Consider the following 22,421-nt stretch of genomic DNA (forward strand, 5'->3'; position numbering starts at 1 on the left):
CCGTGCTGGTTGCTGAGGAAATACTACAACTTTGCGCTGTGGATCGCCGGATCGGCTTTCACCGTGGACGAAGCATCACATTTTCACATTTGACGATCCAGCCCGGGGTCGTCACATGTGGTTGCCGCAAGCCCGGCCGTCACTCACTCAAGCCGGCCTCCGCTCACTCTAGCCGGCCGCTGCTAACTCTAGTCCCCAGCCTTTGCTCACTCTAGGCCACCGTGTGTGACACTGTGTTTCATTGTGAAAGCGAAACTACTTTGATAAAAAAATGTGAGCACTAAGTTTTAATCAAAATAACATTCGTTTGAAACAAGTTTGATCGTCGGCCAGAGGAGGAATCCAAAAGCTCTCGACCCACGATCACATCAACAATGAGCTCTACGATTGCTGCCGGCGGCATTCTTAAATAGGCCCTGCCTTAATTGAGCGACCAATAACACACCAACATCACATCTTCATGCAACCTATCAAAGGACAAACAAAGGGGAAAAACAGAGAGAGAGAGAGAGAGAGAGAGAGAGGAAAATAGAAGAAACAGTCGTAACATTCAGGAATAATGTTCATAACTTTGAGAGAAACTTGCTAGAATGCCAAAGTTCTGAGAACATTCCCTGTTAGCTGGGATGGAGGCAGTTTATGAATGTTTCAGTCTAAAATTTACTCAAAAATGCTCAAGCACCTAGAGTCTGCTTATGTAACTCCAGTTCCCTGACATGTGTCAGGGTCATGTGTCATTGCTCTGTTAGGATTACATTTCTATTGGAAGAGTCAGCCCTCCACACCGATTTATTTCCTAATAAGTCATTTGAGTGACAATCTAATCTTGCATTCAGCACATTTAAACATTGTCGCAGACCCATGAGAGAAGCGCTGGCGAGCGTCTTTGATGTCGGTGGTGTAGATGGCCGATAGCCCCTTACCAACGCGCCGCAGCTGCTCAATAAGACAGGTTTTTGAAGCAGGTTCAGTCATCTCAGCACTCTCTGCCTTTTTACCGCTGAACGTCCCTGGATGTTCACTGGGAGAAAAGATAAGACTGATTCAAAGCCTCAGGTCTCTGTGTGTGTTCACAAGCACAAAAAAACATCTGCAGGTGTGTGAGTTCTTGCACATGTAAGTTTACTTTGTTTTCAATCAAGTGTACTTTTAAATAGGCTGAATAAATGCGAAATAAGTATACTTTAGGATACTTTCAAAAAGAGCACTTATTACGGAAATAATGCACTTCAAAAGAATATACTTAAGTGTGAACTGAATGTAATGTTTTGGACACTGTTATTTGCAATGCAATTAAAATGTGTTATACTTTCAATATATATCAAATGGAATTTTTTGAACTTTAGAGTGCTTTTTGTCCTACATTTATATATGCAATTTATAAAAGTATAAATAAGTGTACTTTAAAGCTCGACAAAAGATTATTAAAACATAATGATTTAAAAAAGTATTTTAAAATAAATCTTTTAAATTTACATTATTACAAACAGCGTTTTTTTTTAAGTGTACTTAAGTGTGTACTTAAGAAACAGTCATGAAAGTGTAAACACATTTTAATATTAATATTGTATTTTCTGAAAGTAATTTTTTAATTGTTTAAAATAGTTTTTTTAAATAAGATTTTAAGTAGACTACAAGTTAGGGATGTAACGATGATTAACTCAACTCACAATTCGATTTGATTCACGATTTTGATTTCATGATTCGATTCACATTTTTTTTTTTTACTAAATTAGATTTAAGACAAATTATAAATTAAATGTGTCCTTTAATTATTGCTTGGACAAAATACTGCACGTTTCTTTGTGAAATTTAAATATAACACTATAATAATATACTAATATAGCACTTGTAAATTATTGCTCTTTTGTTGGTTTTGATTGCTTCTATTGTCCTCATTTGTTAGTCGCTTTGGATAAAAGCGTTTGCTAAATACCAAAATTGAAATATAATGTAAATGTAAATAACAAAACTAAATTGAAATTTTAAAACAAGCCCCAAATCAAATAAATAAGTAACACAAATAAAATAAATCTCTTCATATAAACAAAATAAGTATTTGTCTGTGCTCTTTCCATTTAAAATTAGAGGCAACCAAATTGCATTACATTACATTACAAATTACATTGTATAATTTCGAAATTTTAAGCAAAAACAGAATGGTTTGACTTCAGTTTTGTGAAACTATTCTCAACCGATTTGAATCGTCACATATTTTAATCGATTTTCAACCGGCTCGCGGTTAATCGTTACATCCCTACTACAAGTACATATTTAATACATTTAAACACATTTATTTTTAAAGGTTACTACTATTTATTACTACTTATTAAAATACACTCTTACGTGAAAACTTGTAAACTTCATGTCCTTGAAATGTTATTTTAATTTATTCAATCATGTGTATAATATACATTTTTCATTATAATAATTTAAAATTAATTAAAAAAAACTGATTCCTGTAACTTCTGAAGATTAACTCTTTTCTTTTTTGTCGAATGTGTTCAGTTAAATTAGTTCACATCCCAAGAAACTCACATTGAAATGATTACTTCTTGTTTGCCAGTCAGCATTAATGTTGTTTAGACGCAGTACCCAGGACTGACTCCAGCGGAGCAACAACGCAGGTCATTATTGTATCCTGCTCATGAATTATTCATATGGAGCAATAATCCACTCAGTACTGCCCATGAAATATGGATGAACTCTTTTCATTTATTAAGGAGTCTAAATATATTTTGAATTGAGAACACTATTATGGTATATGTCTTCTTCTTCTTCTTCTTGTACATTTGGATTACATGTTAAATGTAAGAGAGCTTGTTTCTGCCACAGTATAAAAATAAATGATTAATTAATAAATACGGTAACTGCAACTTTTTATCTCACAATTCTGACATTTTTTCTTGCAATTCTGAGAAAAAAATAAAATATATATATAGATATAAATATATATATATATTTTATATAAAGATATAAACTCACAACTGCGAGAAAAATGTCTGAATGGTGAGATAAAAAGTTGCAGTTACCTTATTCTGTGGCAGAATAAAATAAAATAAAATATGAGATGTAAACTCATAATTTCAAGGAGAAAAATAAAAAATAAAGAATTCAACCCTTGACACATACATACCCTGGAAATGCAATTGCCATTGGCTAGTAATTGCTGTTGTTGTTTACTCACTAGTTATTATATGGTAGCATTATATTCCAAGTCTTCTGGAATCATATGACAATCTGTGTGAAGAACAGACCAACATTAATGCTGTTATACACAGATATCTCCCCATCTGCCAGATCTCTCGAATCTAATTTGTGCTGACTATTATGAGTGAATAATGATTTAAATCTCATCTGTTCCTCACACAAATCTACAAGAGCAACTTGGGTGGATTAAAATCTCCAAAACCCATTGAATAGACACATTCCGAAGATCCCATTAAGTCCTGATTAAAAGCGTAATTAGTAACACTTTCTATGAAGCCCTTATTATAAGGGTATTCTTAAGGCATTATAATGAATGCATAATGCATTATAAAAAAAAAATAAAAAATAAAAAAACGTGAATATTACTTGAAAAAATATGTGGTATAATCTCATAAATAATCATAAGAACAGTTTTAATGCATTATAATACTTACTTATTTGTGGTTATAGCTTTTAAGAGTATGATGATTTATAACACACAATGAAAATGTTGCATCCGCTTGAGTTTCAATGAATTATATTTCCCATAGTTGTCATTTATTATGTCTCATAACTTGCCATTGTTTAAGACCAACCCTAAATTTAACCTCTGCTAATCTAATACTACTAGAGTCTACTTATACTCTAATGAGAGTTAGTTGACATGTAGTTGCAAAGTTGCTTACAGTCAATAGACTAATGGAACCATCAAAATTAAATGTAATGTAATATCAAAAAACAAAATAAACAATGTCATGATATGAGATAATCCATTATAAATTAAGTGGATTTAATATGGTATTAATTGTGAGTTATAAATAGTCATGCTCTTAAAAGTTGTAACCCCAAATGCGTAAATATTACGATGTATTATAATTGTTATGATTATTTATGAGATTATACAACGTATTATAAGGCATTATGCATTCATTGTAATGACTTAAGAATAGACTGTAAAAAATGACCGTGAATTTAACGGTAAAAGACTGTAAAAATGCTACAGTAAAAGCCTGTTAAATGGTTAACGGTAAATTCCCCTAGTATGTATGCTGAAAAACTCTATTAGACATTATATGTATTGGACATAAATTTTACGGTAGTATACCATTTTTGGAAGTGACAAAGACCATATAATTTACAGTGAATAACCGTAAATTGACATTCCCAGAATTCCCTGGGTTATATTTCAAATTTGATATTTTTTTGTTGAAATAACTATGTTTCTTCTTAGTTTTTTTCTTATCAGTTTTGTATATTAGGGTTGTGTGTTACACCTAATGTTGTTAAATTAATGTTTATTGCATTATTTCAGTTTCATGTGTGTTACCATGATGGTGTTTAGTGTTTGTGTGAATGACACTGTGCACCTTCTATATATGTTATTATTTAAAAGCTGCTTGTGATGGGCTTTGGTTCATCATGTGACTTTCTCATCACCACCTGCATTTGGTGGTTATCAGTGTATTACAAAGCTACAAAACAGATTTCAGTACTTCAATAGGTTGGTATATTAACATTATATCAGTTAATAAAATTACAGTATTTAACTGTAAATTTCAGTTAAAACCGTAAAACCTAAAACGTTGCTACCGTATTTTTTATGGTACAATTCCGACAACCAGAGCTGCCGGGTTTTAACCGTAAATGTTATGGATTTTTTTTTTACAGTGTACTCTTATAATGTGTTATAAATACGGGCTTCATAGAAAGTGTTAACGTGTAGTTTTACATGCTCTCAACCATTTAAATGCACTCTGATAAAAACAGTCCCCATGCAGCCTAAATACTTTCATTGTCATTCACAACATCACGAAGCTTGTTAGGGCTAATGAAAATAGTGTGGTTGACGGATGACTTTTAGGTGATCATACAGATGCTGTCTGTGAAAGAAGAATCACAATTAGGCGATGTAACCACACAAATCTTTCTGTGCTCATAAAGGTGATAAATATTAATACGCATGTCCCCAGCTCCTCGGATCTTAAAACCAAAACAATTAGCTAAGTGAAGCAACTGTCTGATCATTTAAGGCAAATTAAGTGGTTAATTTTGTACCTGGTAAAGCTTGCACCATCTTTCCAAATTTAACAGAAGTTGCTTTATGCCTCACATTATGTTTGACCAATGTGCTGCTTCCTTTCAAATTACAGAATCCATCATTGCTGACAAATGGAAACATTAAATGAGGCACATTTGCTTGGGTGCCGCTGTGATGGGCGCTGGGTGTTACACACACTCTTGATTACAGTATGTATTACAGTAATTTGACTAACTGGAGACAGTGGCTAAAAGATATAGAGGAACTTGACAAAATAAAGCAGAAGGCACTCATTAGCAGACCACAGTGCACATCCAGACTTTCTCATAAAGGAATATAATAAATATTTATCCACAGGCAACACAGAAGCTGCATTTGGAACAGCATTCTGTGTATGTACTGTATAGCAGTGATGACTTGTTTACAGGGCCTAAAACTAACTTTTTGCCACACCTGCCAATGGCCGGTGACATGATAAAATTTACCGGCCAAAATTTTTTTTTTACCGGTCATGAAACTCTTTTTGCAAAAACAGACAGTTATTACTACTACAATAACTAAACATATTTACAATGTTTTTGTCATGCTGGTGCATTTTCCCTCAAATTTACCTATTAATTATAGCCACTCAACATTACAGTATAATTGAAAGCCATTATTTTTAACATTTAATAAGCTCTGAAATATATAACAACTTTTAATTTAAGCGATTTTTAAACAATCTTCACATAAACTATATTATATATGCATAAACTATACATATTAATCTTTATTCAAGCTATAAAAGTTAATCAGCGACTAGAACAGTCCAAGGATTTCTCTTTTTCTTTTGTTCTTTGATTTACATCAATGACAGACTTCAGCAGGTTTCACTTTAAAATCAGCGCTGTCTCTTTAAAACCTGATGCATATGACGCGGATCTGACACATATCCGATTTTCTCCTAACTCTTTACGGACATTTAAGACTTTATAATTAATTTAAGACTACATTTACAAGGTAACTCGTCAAACCGCGCATTTTGACATAGTTGTGTGTGTTTTCGTCCGTTGAAGCGCTACTGGTGAGCTGTCTGCAGCGGCTTAGCGTATGCGTACAGCCGAACGCGCAGCCTTTCAAACTATACTTCACTGCACGTTTAGACGGCGTAACCCCAGGTATGTGTCGCCGCATTCTTGGATCATGAAGAATAAAGAAGGGAAAAGTTCATCTTCCGAAATGAAGCAGTAAAATCTTCTCAGGTAAAAGTTATTAGAACCGTGTCTAGGGACAAGCTGGCCATCACACTGCTCTGACCTTTTCAGTCTGTTTGTATCTTATTATTTTATTCGCTCTTGTCACTTATGACAGAACACCTAATCACGATGATCTTGTCTTCAGTGAAGATTATTTTATTTGCTTATGTCAGAAACAGCGAATCTCTTTAAAAACTGGCTGCTGTTTTCACTCCGTTGCATTGTTATAATTCATAAAAGAACCCACCAACTGGTGACTGACACTGTTACATGGACTCGCCAACGCTGATTTTTACTCGCATTTGGCGCTTGGCGAGTGTTAATTTTAGGCCCTGCTTGTTTAACTGACCATTTTTCCACCTGATGTAACCAAACACAAGATTCATCAAGCATGGGGAAAACAATAATAAAAATAAACTAACAGCCTGTAAATAGCCTGTCACTAATCAGAAAGTGCAACTGAAAATAATAATGCTTTTTATTTTATGCTGTTATTACGGCATTCTCTTTTTAATGTACTACAATACACTGAGATGCAAAGTACTATTTGCACAATGTGGAAAGAGAAAAGAAGAAAAAAATGTATTTACATGAATCACTGTTTTCACTTTAAATAAATAAATAAATAGCTGTTTAATAGCTTAGAATATGTACTTTTGAAATATAATAATAATAATAATAATAATAATCAGTTACTCAATTAATATTAAGACAGACCAGACAGACTGTCATTCATTCTAATAGTTAAGGCTTTATCAAGTCAAAATCAATGTGTGTGTGTCTGTATACATACATTTATTTTTTTATGCTCTCCTATATTGTTTATTGTATATAAAGGTGTCATTTATTATGCGTGCCTTTCTGATGGCAAGAAAAAAACAAACAAACAAAAAAACTAAACAAATAAAACATAATGCGTAATCGCTTGACTGTTGCATTATTTCAACCCAGCTGTGAAACTGGAGCTAGACAAAAGCTAGTAACATCGATGCATGTCTGCAACCCTATGAGTGGAACAGCAGGCTGCTCTCAGTAAGAGAGAGATCTATGTGATGTTAAAGTTTATCAGCATCTGAGTCCAGACAGGCGGGTGTACTGATAACTCTACTGACATCAGCAGTTTACCTCCTTCACTGGCATATGGAACTGGCAGCTTCTCTTCTAGCATGTCCATAAATTACATCTGAACTCTTCCAATCTTTATCCAATCAGGAAGAGTAACAAGGTAGAGAGCTTTAACCCTTTGACACAACTTTGATTGCAAAATCAGTGCCTTCAGCGAAGACACCTCGCCTGGTGAGAGAGAGTTTGCTAACGTCTCTCTTCTACTGGGGGCATCTTCACATATCCAAACATGCGCAGACCCTGCACATTCGCATTACTGGAATGTTGCCAAGGGAATATGTTAGCCGAATATGGGTTCTCCCAGGACTTTGACACATCGATGTCAAGTTGTGCGAGGAAGGGAAGGCTCATGAGGAAGGGAACCAAATTTTAGGAAGAAGGGAAATATGGCTATGCCCCACCAGAAAACGCTCATCCAATGTACTGTGAGTGACTTTCTGCTCTGCTCTTAATCCTAATCTGGCCGCAGTGTGGACCATAAACTCCAATAAATCCCCCTAAGCAGGGCTGGCAGAAGGGGTGGAATCACTGAATGCATCACCCACAACATCAAGTTCCACAGAACTGGATGCTGCCAGCAGTATGCTCTCCTCTGGATTAGACAAAGTCCTCTTATCAGTTTCCTGATCCAGAAGGAGAGCACTTACATTATCTTGAGAAGTCTGAGAAATTGACATACCACTCCCGAACTCTTTTGCCAGCTCCACCTGCGACCCCCAAAAATGCAGCTTCCCATCCCTCGAAAAGGGCCCAGCAGGAACGGAGCTTTTTCACTGTGAATTTATCACAGTGCACACATACAGCCTCCTCAAGTGCTAAATGCACATGCTCTATTCCTAATGACATTACACGGCGGCACACACTCCTTGAAAGCTCTGGCATGAAAATTCGTATTCATCAGTTGCAATTCCAAATACCGGCGGCTCCTGAAGATAAAAAAAGCTGACGATGTTTGATGCAAGTGCCCTTTTATACACACAGGCATCATACCACTGCCATCTGCCAACGTTCTACACACACTTCAGATACCGGTTGCACTCCCACAGCATCAACAGCATTAGAGTTCTCTAGAACGGGAACCCTAAAATACTCAAACTCACAATTTTAGTTATTGTTAGAGATCAGAAACTCCCCCACTGTCTATGAATCTAATAGCTGGTAAAGCCTATTCTCTATCAGTAGGAAAAAAGAGCTTCTTAAGGTGTAATTGGGCATCTGGAGGAAGTGTGGCTTTTGGTATAAATCACATAAGAGGGTTTGCTGCCTTCCCATAAATAAACAAGGCCAGTCTCCTGTGTCTGCCATGGTTCAGGTATTCAAGCACATCAAAATGTGATCAATAACCAAAGCCTGATCTCCATATGAACTAGATAAAAAGCCTCTTGCTACTGCCATAATGAGGTCTCGGCTCCCCCGTGCAGCCCTCCGTAACCTGTTCGTGATACTCTCGCTGAGGAGGAGAACGAGTGGATGCATGTTAGTTGATGTTTTTAGGAAACATCACTGAATCCATGTGTTCTGCTGGAGGGCAGTGCTGCATATGCTACTTTAGCTCTTATGTGCATTGAATTCTTGCACTTTCGAGAATGAGCTGGTGTGGGAGTCTGAATTTGTAATTAAGCACTAAATTACAAAAGCAGAAATTTTAAACATGTAAAATATTTCCTTCAGGAGTTCTCTAGAAATATAAGAACTCCTTGCTAATACGCATTAAACCACCAAAACGAAAATATGACAGGAGCAGTTTCATTGAGAGATGTTGGTGAACTAACCTCCATGATGCTGCAAGTGACCTGCACTGTTTGCCGCATGCAACATACAAAAGAATGAACAACAGCTGTCAGCCTGTGAATAAAATGTCATTTTTAATATATCGTTTTTAAAATAATAATAATAATAATAATAACAACAAAACGATAAACTATGGATGCCCCCCTCCCCCTCCCACACAAAAAAAATTGGTGAAATTGTATTTTTTAATTAGATTCTATGTTATATCAATACAAACATACAAATAAATAAACAGGGGAAAGCTGAGATAAATATGATGCTAAGGTAAACAAAAACAACAACAAAAAACCTTCTTAATCCTCTTCTCCCTAAATAACAAGTACGCAGTAGATTAAAATAAAATCAGTAGATTAGAAAAAATTGCAATTTTATTTTTGTAAGGAAAGAAAAAAAAACATAAAACATTAACATTTATGCATTTAACAGATAGCATAATCTTTGAGTTTGTAACTGCATTATGCAGATACGTAGCAATAATGTATAGAACAATTATTCGTAGTTACAGTTAAAAATTAACCTTTAAAATAATGCTTACTCTGAATGTATAACCTCCAGTATATTTTAGCCAACCTCCATCTGAATCTTGGCTTAAAAACTGTAGTAACACATTCTGCGATTGCCTTATCCATAAAATAAAGCAACATTGCCTTAGAATTTGATCAGGTATCTTAGACCCACAAATCCTGACCTAAAAAGCTGCCTATAGTCCCACATTAGGGTTTAGAATAGAGTTGATGTTTGTTGTGTAAGAGAGAATACGTTATGGGAGCTTCATCCCTTAATAGTTATTTATTTATAGTCTCTGGGAGTCATTTGCCAGTCAACATAACTATTTGTGAAATCACTGAGGACACTAAATGGCTCCTATTCGTTTCTTGCTGGGGTCATTTGTATACTCACTGTGGTGTCTGTGTACTTGACACAGCACTACGGTACTTGACATTAGGTTCTTATATTGGACCCCTAAGATGATAGACAAAAAAAAGTGCTTAAAGACTTCAAATATACCTCTAAAACTTACTCTGCAGCGTTTGAGCTCCAGTAGCGAATGATTCTTCAAATCATGTTTGTTGTTGAGGAGATTGTGCTTTTATTTACTAACTGGTCAGACACATCATTTTCACCCGCTGGACCATGAAACAGGTGGAAAAATAGGAAAACAAATCACAGAGTATGTTAATAATCATTAACACTAAACTAAGCATTAACATGGTTGCACAAAATGCAATTATTTTCATCAGTAAATCCAATATATGAATACACAATAACACGCAAACAATATTTTCTGCAAAAGCAATGGAAACATCCAACCATTCAACCTACCTAAATATAAAACAGGTAATTTCTCCAATTATTGTTGCTGACCTAAAGCAGTTTATAATCCGAAGATTATCTACTGCATCATGCTATCTTCCAGGATGTTTACTTTTCCTCTGGTCTCCTTCTGGGATACATTTCCTTTTGTGCAATGTGTCTTGTTTGGTTCTCCAAGCATCTGTCAAATCTCACCCGGGATTAGAAACACTGTATATGTAACACACGGCGTGCTTGGAGATTTCTTGAGGCTTTTTCTTCTTAAATTATTATTATTTTTTTTTCTCCCTCCACTCCAGACCAGTGTTTGAGAAACAGCCAGAGAACATTACTGTCATGCATGGAGCACAGGAACAGACCACATGGCAAAGGACGATGCTTATGTCTCAATATTGCATGAATTAAAGAGAAGGTCAACATGTTCACTTCTGCTCTGACCATTTGTGACCCTGGACCACAAAACCAGTAATAAGGGTAATTTTTTTTTCGAAATTGAGATTTATACATCACATATATGTGTGAATAAATAAGCTTTCCATTGATGTAGGGTTTGTTAGGATAGGCCAATATTTGGCTGAGATACAACTATTTGAAAATCTAGAATATGTCAATATACTGTCAATAAATCAAAATATTGAGAAAATTGCCTTTAAAGTTGTCCAAATTAAGTTCTTAGCAATGCATATTAGTAATCAAAAATTAAGTTTTAATATATTTACATTACAAAATATCTTAATGGAACATGATCTTTACTTAATATCCTAATGATTTTTGGCATAAAAGAAAAATCAATAATTTTGACCCATACAATGTATTTTTGGCTATTGCTACAAATATACCCCAGCGACTTAAAACTGGATTTGTCCAGGGTCACATTTGGATGGATTGGTTTGGCTTTGTTTGTTTCAGGACAGTTTTCTTTACACTGATTGTTCATGATATTTCACATGCATATCTGAAATGTTTACATATTGTTTCGGCTTGTGTTGTAAACAAATATTATAGTCATAGGTTTTTATTTTCTTAAAACTTGCATTTTGGGTCTTTGCAGATGGTTTCATCAGTCTTGCCAGATGATACATCAGCTCTTATGGTGGCAATTATAAAACAATCCAGAAAGAAAATGATGGTTTTGACTAAAGCATTACTTTAGTTCACAGCAGTGGTGGCACATTGATTTCATTTAACATAGTGAGAGCGACAAACACATTTTCTTATCAGAATACATCTTGCACAATGTTTATTTCACTCAAAAATAAAACTGTCATCATTTACTCAACATCTTGTTGTTCCAAATTTTTTATTTTTTTATTTTCTTTTGCGGAGCACAAAAGTACATGATTTTTTTAATGTTCATGTTGTTCTTTTCCACATGATGAAAGAAAACAGTGACCGGAATCTCTAGAAATGACACAAAACATGTGAATCACACATATTCACTTAAAGGGGACACACACAGTTTTGGCCAATCTCGTGTTAATCTTGAGGACCTGTATATTAGTATTGCATCCTTAATATCTCCAAAGAGTCTTTAGTTTTATCAGATTTCTAAAAGAAAGATACAGCCTTAGGCTTCTCTCCGAAAAGAGCCGAGCTCCTGGAGCTGTGCCGAAGGCAGAGCTAAAGAGTCGCGAGCACTTGTGGGCCGATTGCCAACAAAACATAGAAATGTGATGCAGTTTTACTTACCATTTGCGGTTCCAGTTCATGAGCGGGATCTTTTATCACTTGGACCGCTCCATCTTTCAGTATCAAATGATGTGAAAATCCAGCGTCGAACTGGGCCTTGTTTATAAAACATTTGTCACCGAAATGACGGGAACAAACAAACACACTTGTGAAACTCTATTGCTGTCCCCGAAAAACAAACTGCATCCACTGTTCACGTAACGCTGGGTTCTTTGGGAAGCTAAACAAGGTTATCTTTCCCTCACAACCAAAAGCACACTTCTTTTAAGACATTCTTCTCGAGCAAGTCCTGCACATTTTTGCACAAATTCTGATTACAAAGCAGACTATTGGTTAATAAAGACTTATTTTCATGCGGTTCCTCGTACAATAATATTTTATAAGCTCAAAGCACTTTTACCATAGTGCATAACTTGTAAACTAATACTGTACATTTTAATGTTTGCATCACATAATCTGCTCCATACATATGGCTTTTCTGGTGGGGTAAACTTTCTCGGTGGCGCACCTGGTACAGCGTTGCACTTGTGAGGAAAAGAGCTTGGGTACGAGTCCTGTCAAACACGAGTCACGATAAAAGAGCTCAAAGATCTGTAGAAGCAAGATAAAATGGCATTATTACTTCAGCAAATGTGTTTTCATCTCACATTTACGTTTGTTAATACTGTTAGTTAGGTTTAGTGTAGGTGCTACGATATTTTCAAACGCAGTAGAGGATTAACCTTTCAATGCCACTCATCCAACACTGGAGTGCCAAGATATGTGCAAAAAGCAAAGTAATAATTTTGCAGAAATGGTGTCACAGGCACATTTTTTTTTTCATTGACCATAGGAATCAACACACTGTTCAGTTACTGTTCAGAGTAATGACTACTATAAATGGTAAGGCAAGACATCTTGCAAATGTGTATGCAGATACCACAATCATATTATCATTGCTGGTTACATTTTTAATTCCACAAAATTAAAGGTGGGGTAAGCGATTTCTGTTATATAGCCAATGCTGACATTTGAAATCACCAAAACAAACACGCCCCTACCCCAAAAGGGTCTCGCCCCTATTTTGATAGCTCCGCCCCACACATACGTACGCAACCCAGGCAATGATTAGTTCTGTGAAACAAAGCAAAACCAATGTTACACCATGTCTACACCGGACACGAGTGGCGCAGCGCGACAAAATACTACAGAACTCATTATAATCAGTGATGCTGTCTACACCATAGATATATATACATATATATGGTCTACCTTAAACCTTCTTTTGTTCCGCAGATGTTTTCCTCTTTTGTTTTTCATCCGCCATCTCTATCTTTCTGTCGCTCTGCTCGCTAATGTCCGTCCTGTGCACTGAACGCTCTCTCCTCCACATCATGAGTAGACACGCCCCTTACTGCTGATTGGCTACAAGTTTGTTTTGCTATTTGGTCCGAATCAGTTTTCTAAAGCGTTTTTGAAAAATCGCTTACTCCACCTTTACCCCTGGCACCACTTATTGGTTTGGCTCATACAAGTTAAGTTGTTTCTTGGAACAGCTTGTGCAGCAATTATTTGATCACATGATTTTGCTTTAATAATTTGTTATCCGATGCAATGACATGGATACATTTTAAAATGTGACTAACGATGCTGAAAAATGTTTAGGAGCACTGTAGTCATTTGGACTACCATTAATATATGGTGCTTTTTATCAGTTTTGTCAGCTCAGTCTCCAAAAACAGCACTGTGAACATTCTGTGAAACATCTTTATTTGTAATCCACAGAAGAAAGAAAATGACATGAACAATGTGAGGGTGAAAAGATGTTAATAGAATTGGAACTGGTGTGTTAAACTAACATACACATTTAAACTAACCATTTACTGTAAGTGTCCCTTAAATGTGTGTCGAATCACACAGAAAAAGTGAAAAAGAAGTGCAGATATTTTATTGAACGTGCACTTATACTGTACTTTAAATCTCAAAAGTATGTTTAAAAAATGCATTTGTAGATAAATTTATGAAATAAAAGACCACTTAAGTGTACTTAGAGACACTTTGTAATACATGTTTTACTTTAGGCCCTGTCCATATGGATATTATCAAAACTGTAGCTTTTACTATGTAGTTTGGCCGTTCATCCACATGCAAACGCAGTTCCAGGTCACTGAAACCAAACCTTTTTGAAAACTCCTGCCAAGGTGGAGATTTTCAGAAATCAGTGTGCACACATAACAACCGGTAATAACCTTTTTCAGGCTTCTGATTGGCCAACCGATTATATCACCACCTGTTGGTTTGGCATGCTCTTGACAGTGTTTCATAGCATATTTTTGCATTTTCATGTGGACAAGATTTTTTTTTTTTTAAACGAAGGAGAAAAAACTTTGTTTATAAAAATACCCGTGTACGTGTGGACTAGGCCTTAAAGTACAATTTAAATCAGGGTGCACAAATCCTGTTCCTGGAGATCGACCTACCTGCAGATTCCAGTTCAGTTGAATTCAGTTCCAGCCCTAATCACACCTGTCTGTAAGTATCAAATGCCCCTGCAGATCTTAATTAGCTGATTCAGTTGTGCTTGATCAGGGTTGGAGCTGAACTTTGCAGGAAGGTAGATCTCCATTTCATAGCTACCATTTCATTTAAATACAAAAAGTCATGATTAAAGATTACCATCTTAGTGTCTAAGAAGACACTCTCTAAACATTGCCACAGAGGCATTGAAATATTATATACTGTATATGTGTATTGTATACAGTATATAAGTCGGGGAAGTCGTGGCCTAATGGTTAGAGAGTCGGACTTGTAACCCAAAGGTTGCGGGTTCGAGTCTCGTACCGGCAGGGATTGTAGGTGGGGGGAGTGAATGTACAGCACTCTCTCCCACCTTCAATACCACGACTGAGGTGCCCTTGAGCAAGGCACCGAACGCCTAACTGCTCCCTGGGCGCCGCAGCATAAATGGCTGCCCACTGCTCCGGGTGTGTGTCCATGGTGTGTGTGTTCACTGCTGTGTGTGTGTCTGCACTAAGGATGGGTTAAATGCAGAGCACTAATTCCTAGTATGGGTCACCATACTTGGCCACATGTCACTTCACTTCACTTCACTTGTATGTACTCCGACTTTATTTGCTCGTATTTTAAAACAATTGATGATTAATCAAATTAACAATATATGTATTACAGTGACAATAAGTAAATAAATAAATACAATTTTAAATTTGAAAAATAACTGAAATTGGGTGCATTTCTAAAGAAGACACTCTGCAAGTTTGTTGTATCAAATGAAACCCAAACGTTCCTCCATCCCGACTCGTCCATTCCTCCATCTTGTTTCCCCTTGTTTTACCCCCATTGCCTGTATATTTTGGAAGGTCTTCGAATTTTGGCTTACACTTCTCTAACAGAATCTGAATTTCTTTTTCCACACCAACTAAACACCCACTAGTTCAGCCACTACAGTAACCACACCCCAAACTATCGCTATTGGCTGCAGGTACAGGCAGGCAGATCATCCTATCATTGCATTTGAACTGAATGCAATGACTTGACGAACGTTTTATGGCCCTGAGCCTTCCACAGAAGATATATTTATACCACTTTAATTATTTATTGCTCTCAGGATATGAAGAGACTTTCAACCAGTACACCAACAAATGTTTCTGAAAAAAATAAAAGCCTACCCTTCCCTATCTTTAACTGTAGTATGCTGGAGTTTAACTATGTTATCCATGTACTCTGAAGTGAAACCAATGGAAAAGCCAAGGGACTCCTCTGTCCTTCCCCTCTCTGCAGGATTTCCTGTGTCTCAGAGCATTGTTTTAACACACTGGAACAAAGGTCAAATTACTCTAATAGCTTTTTAAACAAGCATGGACCATACACTCACCATCTTTATGACGAACAATGAAAATAAGTTATGACACATAATTTCTCTGCTGGCTACTTTATGACATAGATGTGGGTTTTGGGACTAACACTTTACACGAGCTCTAATATTTCATTTTGAGTTAAAGACTTGCATGGCATTTTTATGTATTCAGTTTACCTTTGCTTAATATAATGCACCATAACATATACTTATAAAAAAAAAAAAAAAAAAAAAATCACTGTATTTTCAAACCATTGGACATTGACATTGGAAAAACATGCAACATTTTTGCAAAAAACTAAAAAACAAAACAAAAAAAAGTTACTTTGCTTCCAGCATGTGAATGTGAATCAGGCAGTGTTATTACGTTGGTTGTTGTACATATCTCAACATTTCAGAAATTAAATGTCCGGTGAGTTGCGCAAAATCTAACCAACAGTGTTAACAAAAGCAAAATAACTCATTTACTGAATCAACCATGCCATTTTATCTTGCCTCTACAACTCTTTCATCGTGACTTGTGTTTCATGGGACTCGTACATGAGTACTTCACATCACAAGTGCAATGCTCTACCGGATGCACTACCAAGCAAGCATACTACTTCAGCCATACATATGGAGCTGGTTATGTGATGCAAAAATCAAAATGTATTCGTTTACAAACCATGCACTCTGATAAAAGTTGTTTGAGCTTAAAACATGTGCAAGGAACTGTACAAAAATAAATCTTTATTAGTCGAGTTGTTGACTGATGAGCTCTTATGGCTGTTGCTGTTTGCCAGAGCTCATAGGTGAAAGGTCTTTTTTATTCGTTGTATATTTGAGTGGTATCAAATAAAGAGAATGAAAACAAGCCAAACACCTGAAATATATTTCTCAAACATCCAAAGAAAGAGCTCATGCTTCTGAAAGCTGGAGAGATACAAGAGGGGTAGCAAATGATTTATAAGGATTTTTCCCTAAAACTCATATGACTCAAAGCAAAAAATGCTATAAATAGTAAATCGGGCAAGGAGATGATGCTGTACGCAGATTGGCTATCTGAATTGACATGGAAAGTGAGGTAGTCTGAATAAATCTGTAAGAAGCTGTTTTAAAGTTAATAATGTTGTATCCTAGCTTCTTGGTAAAATGAAACCGATCTAGTCTCATTCTGTCTTGCAGAACTGGATATAATTGGTATGCTAGGCTGGCACCTTAGACTTAATCAAAAAGTACATTGAATCATATTCTAAAATACTTGAAAATCTAGATATACCAGCAGAGAAGATTCAGAGATGGAAAATCTTCCAAACCCAATCGCAAGAATTAGAAATCAATATCAGTGGCAGTGCTACTTATTAGATTACAATGTCAGCAATCTTAAAATGCTTAAAACTAATTTATTTAGGGTAGCTTATGTGAATGTTTATATTAATTTTATATTATTTATATTTTTAAGTGTTTTGAATGCATTTTATTTTCATACATTTTTATATGGTGTATTTTGATGTTTTATTTGTCATGTAAAGCACTTTGAGAAGTAACATTTAAAGGCGTTATAGAAAATAAAGATTATTACTAGTATTATAATGTATACGGCATATGACTAAAATATATATGAAACAATAAAAGTAGGTATGTGTGCCTTTTTTTTTTTTTAAATACAGGTATATACAAAAATGCCAAATCTTCAAGTGAAGCAATAAGGTACTCAAGGATATACTACACATGGCTTATTCATTGTATAATATAGCTGCTTCTGCAATATTAGACAGCAGTGTTAAAAACTAAACAAATTAATCATCATCGTCATCACAATAAAACAGTTCTTCTGCCAAAATAATATGGTTCATCAGTCTGAATGTAGACTACTATTGGTTGCCAAGCAACTTAGTATGTTGATACATAATTCAATATGCCACAAGTGTGTGTTTAGCTACTATTTTTTAAGCAGCTTCAAATATCTGCTCATCCAGACAGATTTTAGAATAAAGCATGAAATAACTCAAAATGTGATTTTTACCATAAGTAAACACATACGCTTAGACACAAAAACAGAGGGCCTTAAACCCTTTTAATGGTGCTGTGTGTGTGTGTGTACAATAGGGCATTATTAATGCGCATTAACAATAGGGGTAGGCGGGGCTGAAGTCCAGGGGCCAAAAGCAAGGAGGGGGCCTGTGATTGGCTGTGGAAAGATCAACTGGCCATCGGTAGCACCGATAACCAAAACCCCACCACACCCCCCACCAATTAGCACTATTATTTAGTGGAGCTTTTCCGTAAATTCCATGCATTACCATTACGCTAGATTCACATGGGGCGTCGGCATCAACACTTGATGGAGGGCATGTCTGAAACTTGGTGCTGACGCGATTGATATATTGACAACAGCCAATTACATTGGACCACAACACAAAACAAAAAAGGTGGCTTTTGACAGCTAGTTTGTGATACGAAATGGACACTGATTTGGTTGCACTAGCGATTGCTGGTGTAGTTGTAGTTAATATACTGCAGAAAGTCAGGTGACGTGGTGCCCGTCGCTGATGGGTACATTCGATTCTCAGAAAGCGCCAACATAAATGATAAGCCTTTCCTCCATTTTCCTCTGTTTACCATGTTGCATGAATGCAATTGGCTAGCACCTGAGCTAGGGTGTTTGCATAAGGAGATCTGATTGGCTGACACCTCCATTGGCACTTAAAAACGACCTGTGCACGTTTCTATCAGGTGATCGCTGCACCTGATGTCCAGATTCACCTCCACTATTCACTTTGTTCTGGTGTAATCTGGAAATGGTTACGCAAAGAACAATCTTCGGTAGGTAAAAATGTAAGAAAAACAGCAGAGAAAACATGAGTTGGTCAGTAAAATCCATGATGCTGGAGTGGAAGTTGTGGAACAGCAAGTGAACCGGGCACATGGAGCAGACAAAAACACAGCGTCATCGTCCCCACCGATTTTAGGTTAGTTTGATTATTAACTTGATGGATGTATATTGCGTTTTTGTGTTTGAACAAAATCTAGAAGCTGCAGGCTTGGCAGATAACCCGGTAGTAGAAAAATATAAATTGTTTTGCGCGTCATGATCTAAGCTTATCATTTAAACGTGTTTTAAGCATTGTGGTTTAAAAACTAAAGTTACATTTATTTTAATAATAGTTGCTAATGCAATCTTCCACAAAATACAATAGTTCATCAGTCCAACTGCAGGATATTTATGGTTTCTAGGCAACTTGTCAACATTAAAATTCAACATGAGGTTCCAAATGTATTTCTTATAGCATAAAGCTGTGCCATTCATGGCATTCCCAAAGTCATTTTAGGCCCCGTCCACACGGAGACGCGTTTAGCTGTATACGCATACATTTTGTATCGTATAGGCGTTTTGTCCAGACAGATATGCCGTTTTGGGAGAGTGAAACCGATATTTTTTGAAACCGGGTCCCAGAGTGCATAAATCTGAAAATGCTGCCCTTGCGTTCTCGTGTGGACAGCGAATCCATATATTTTCTGAAACGATGACGTCATCAGCCCACGTCTCGCCGTTAGTCAGACACCGCTACGTCACGTAACAGCAACAAAAACATGAACAAACACTGAACGATTTAATTTATTGTTCCATGTTCGTTTGTATACCGCGTGCGAGGTTTATGCACATAGTCCAAGTCTTCTTCTCCATTTTTAGTGTATCTCTGTTGCAGTATTACAGCGCCACATGCTGGTCTGGCATGTATACTACATCGTTTTGTGTCGGTTTCGTGGTTTCGTGTGAACGCAGATATTTCTTGAGACGAGGGGGAAAAAAAAGATCAGATAGGGAAAGCTCTGGCTTCGTGTGGACGTAGCCTAAAAGTTTGAAATATGTATTTTATAAAACAGATGTTTGTTATTTATTTATTTTTTTAATGATATTTCACCAAATACATTATTTTCATCATTATAGCTCTTAAGAAGAAGAAGAAAAAAAAAAAAAACTTGCACACTCTTGCATATTTCCTAATTAGCGACAACTCTAGTAGTTTTAGGCCCCTTTCATACTCACAACAACTAAATGACTCAGTGTGGGAGTGTTATGCGGCACGACAAAGTTGAGAAAAGTTACTCTATGTAAATGAGCAGTGAATTTTGAGAACAGTTTCAGGGAATGAAGTCAGGAAGTGCACATTATCCATCTCCTGTCAGATATTGTAGATTGACATCAAGATGGAAGTTTCATAGTGTCAGTCAGTGTATGTTGTTGTTAAAGTTTAGCTTTTTATATTAAATCAAGCTACTCAGCAAACAAGCTGGCAGTCGGATCTAACCCTACTCGTTGGCAACGTGAATGGGATTTTGATTTTGCTGAAGGCCACAGCAGCAATGCACAGTGGTGGGACCATTTGGAATTGCAATGCAAACTCTGCAGTTTCCATGAAGAAGTAATTCTACTTACTGAAGCACTGCTTTTACTGGCTATCTATATCCGTCTGAAAGCCAATTCAACTTCAGATGTACTATATGGCTTTCAGTTGTTGTGTGTTATCTTTGCTGAACCAGACCCACTCTCTGCTTTCCCACAATTTCCCTGTCAAACGCAAACGTCTTGATGGTTTAGACATACCCAAGTGTGCGCTTGACACTGAATTAACCTCCAATGATAGGAACACTTTTCTTATAGAGAACAGTATTTATTCTGTGTTTAACCATAGTGGATAGGTCAAACAAGCACAATAATCACAGAGTAATAGCCATGCCGAATGGTTAAATCGTCTTGAAAATAACAGTAAGTCCTTCTAGTTTATTACTGGTTTGGAGACATTCAAGGCTCAGTTGCTGAATTTAGATCAAAGATTATTTTGTTTCAACCCTTAGATTGCATGGAAATGAACAACTTCAATGGCAGTCCCAACTAACCCTTCGGAAAGCTTTACAGGATAGTTTAATTTGAACTTATTTACTAGATGTTATTTTTTCTTGGGCGTAAGTGTTTTTACAATACATTTTAGAATAACAGCCTGTATTTTAAAAATTACAGTATGTTGTTGTGTTTGACTGGTCTCAGCAGTTCATTGCAGAATTTGCATAAGCTGACGGAAAACATGCACAATGGCATATGGGATAAAAAACACTGACTATCCTCAGAGACAAAGCTGGGCTAATACAGAGGTTAAATTACTTACTCATAAAGACAGGCACTTGCTTTGTTCCTAAAAGAATCAGTATTTTTTAACAAATTGGTTCAGTAAATGATTCAATGACTAATTTATACAGTCAATTTCTTGCTTAATTCCTGAAAGAGTCAGTGTTTTTGAACAAATCAGTTGAGTGAATGATTAAATGACTCATTCATACATAGACTCCCTTGTTTCATTCTTTAAAGACACAGTGTTTTTGAATGAGTTGATTTTGCAAATAATCCAATGACTCACTCATATAGAGTCATATTATGACAAACAAAAGAACAACAACAACAAGTTAAATGAATGATTCTATGACTCATTCATAGAGGCAGTTGCTTGTATAATTCCTGAATGAATCAATGTTTTTGAAGGAATTCATTGTGTGAATAATTCAATGACTCACTCATAAAGACAGTGGCCACCTACTGGTTTGTTGATGTAACATGCAGAAAGAGTCAGTGAAAACAGAGACTGACAGTCTGACTGGAACAAACACAGACAAGCGAAGTGATACAAATACTTCAAAAGTTCCAATGCTGCTGGACCGTTATATCATACTAAAACTAAAACCAACTTAAACTAAAACTAACTTCTGAATTACGGGCAATAATGTTATTAAGGTGGGGCTTAGTGAAGGGACAATTTGCAATTAAAAGATCATTTACGCTTTTCACTGCAACCGGTGATGATTGGTGACTCTGCATTACAAGTTAACCATGAAAATTATTAAATATTGATAAATCACTGATGGATTCTGACCCCCAAATATGATTGTGTAACTTTTCTATTACAGCCCTTCTGTTATATTATCTGTCTAGTTACCATGGAGATTATGGAAATCTCCCTTTCTTTCACATTGAACCTATTCTTCTTTTAAATGACTTTTCAGACATTTTCAGAAGCAAAGAGGTTAGATTCAGCCCCTTTGATGAAGAGAACCCCCCCCCCCCAAAATTAATAACTTTAATGCTCCTCTCACTTATTACGTACAATTATGAACCATACATTTTACTTATTTGCATGGAGCCCTTTCTTTCTGT

Source organism: Sinocyclocheilus anshuiensis, unplaced genomic scaffold (genome assembly GCF_001515605.1).
Source record: "Sinocyclocheilus anshuiensis isolate Anshui unplaced genomic scaffold, SAMN03320099.WGS_v1.1 scaffold1549, whole genome shotgun sequence".
In the NCBI taxonomy this organism is placed as follows: Eukaryota; Metazoa; Chordata; class Actinopteri; order Cypriniformes; family Cyprinidae; genus Sinocyclocheilus; species Sinocyclocheilus anshuiensis.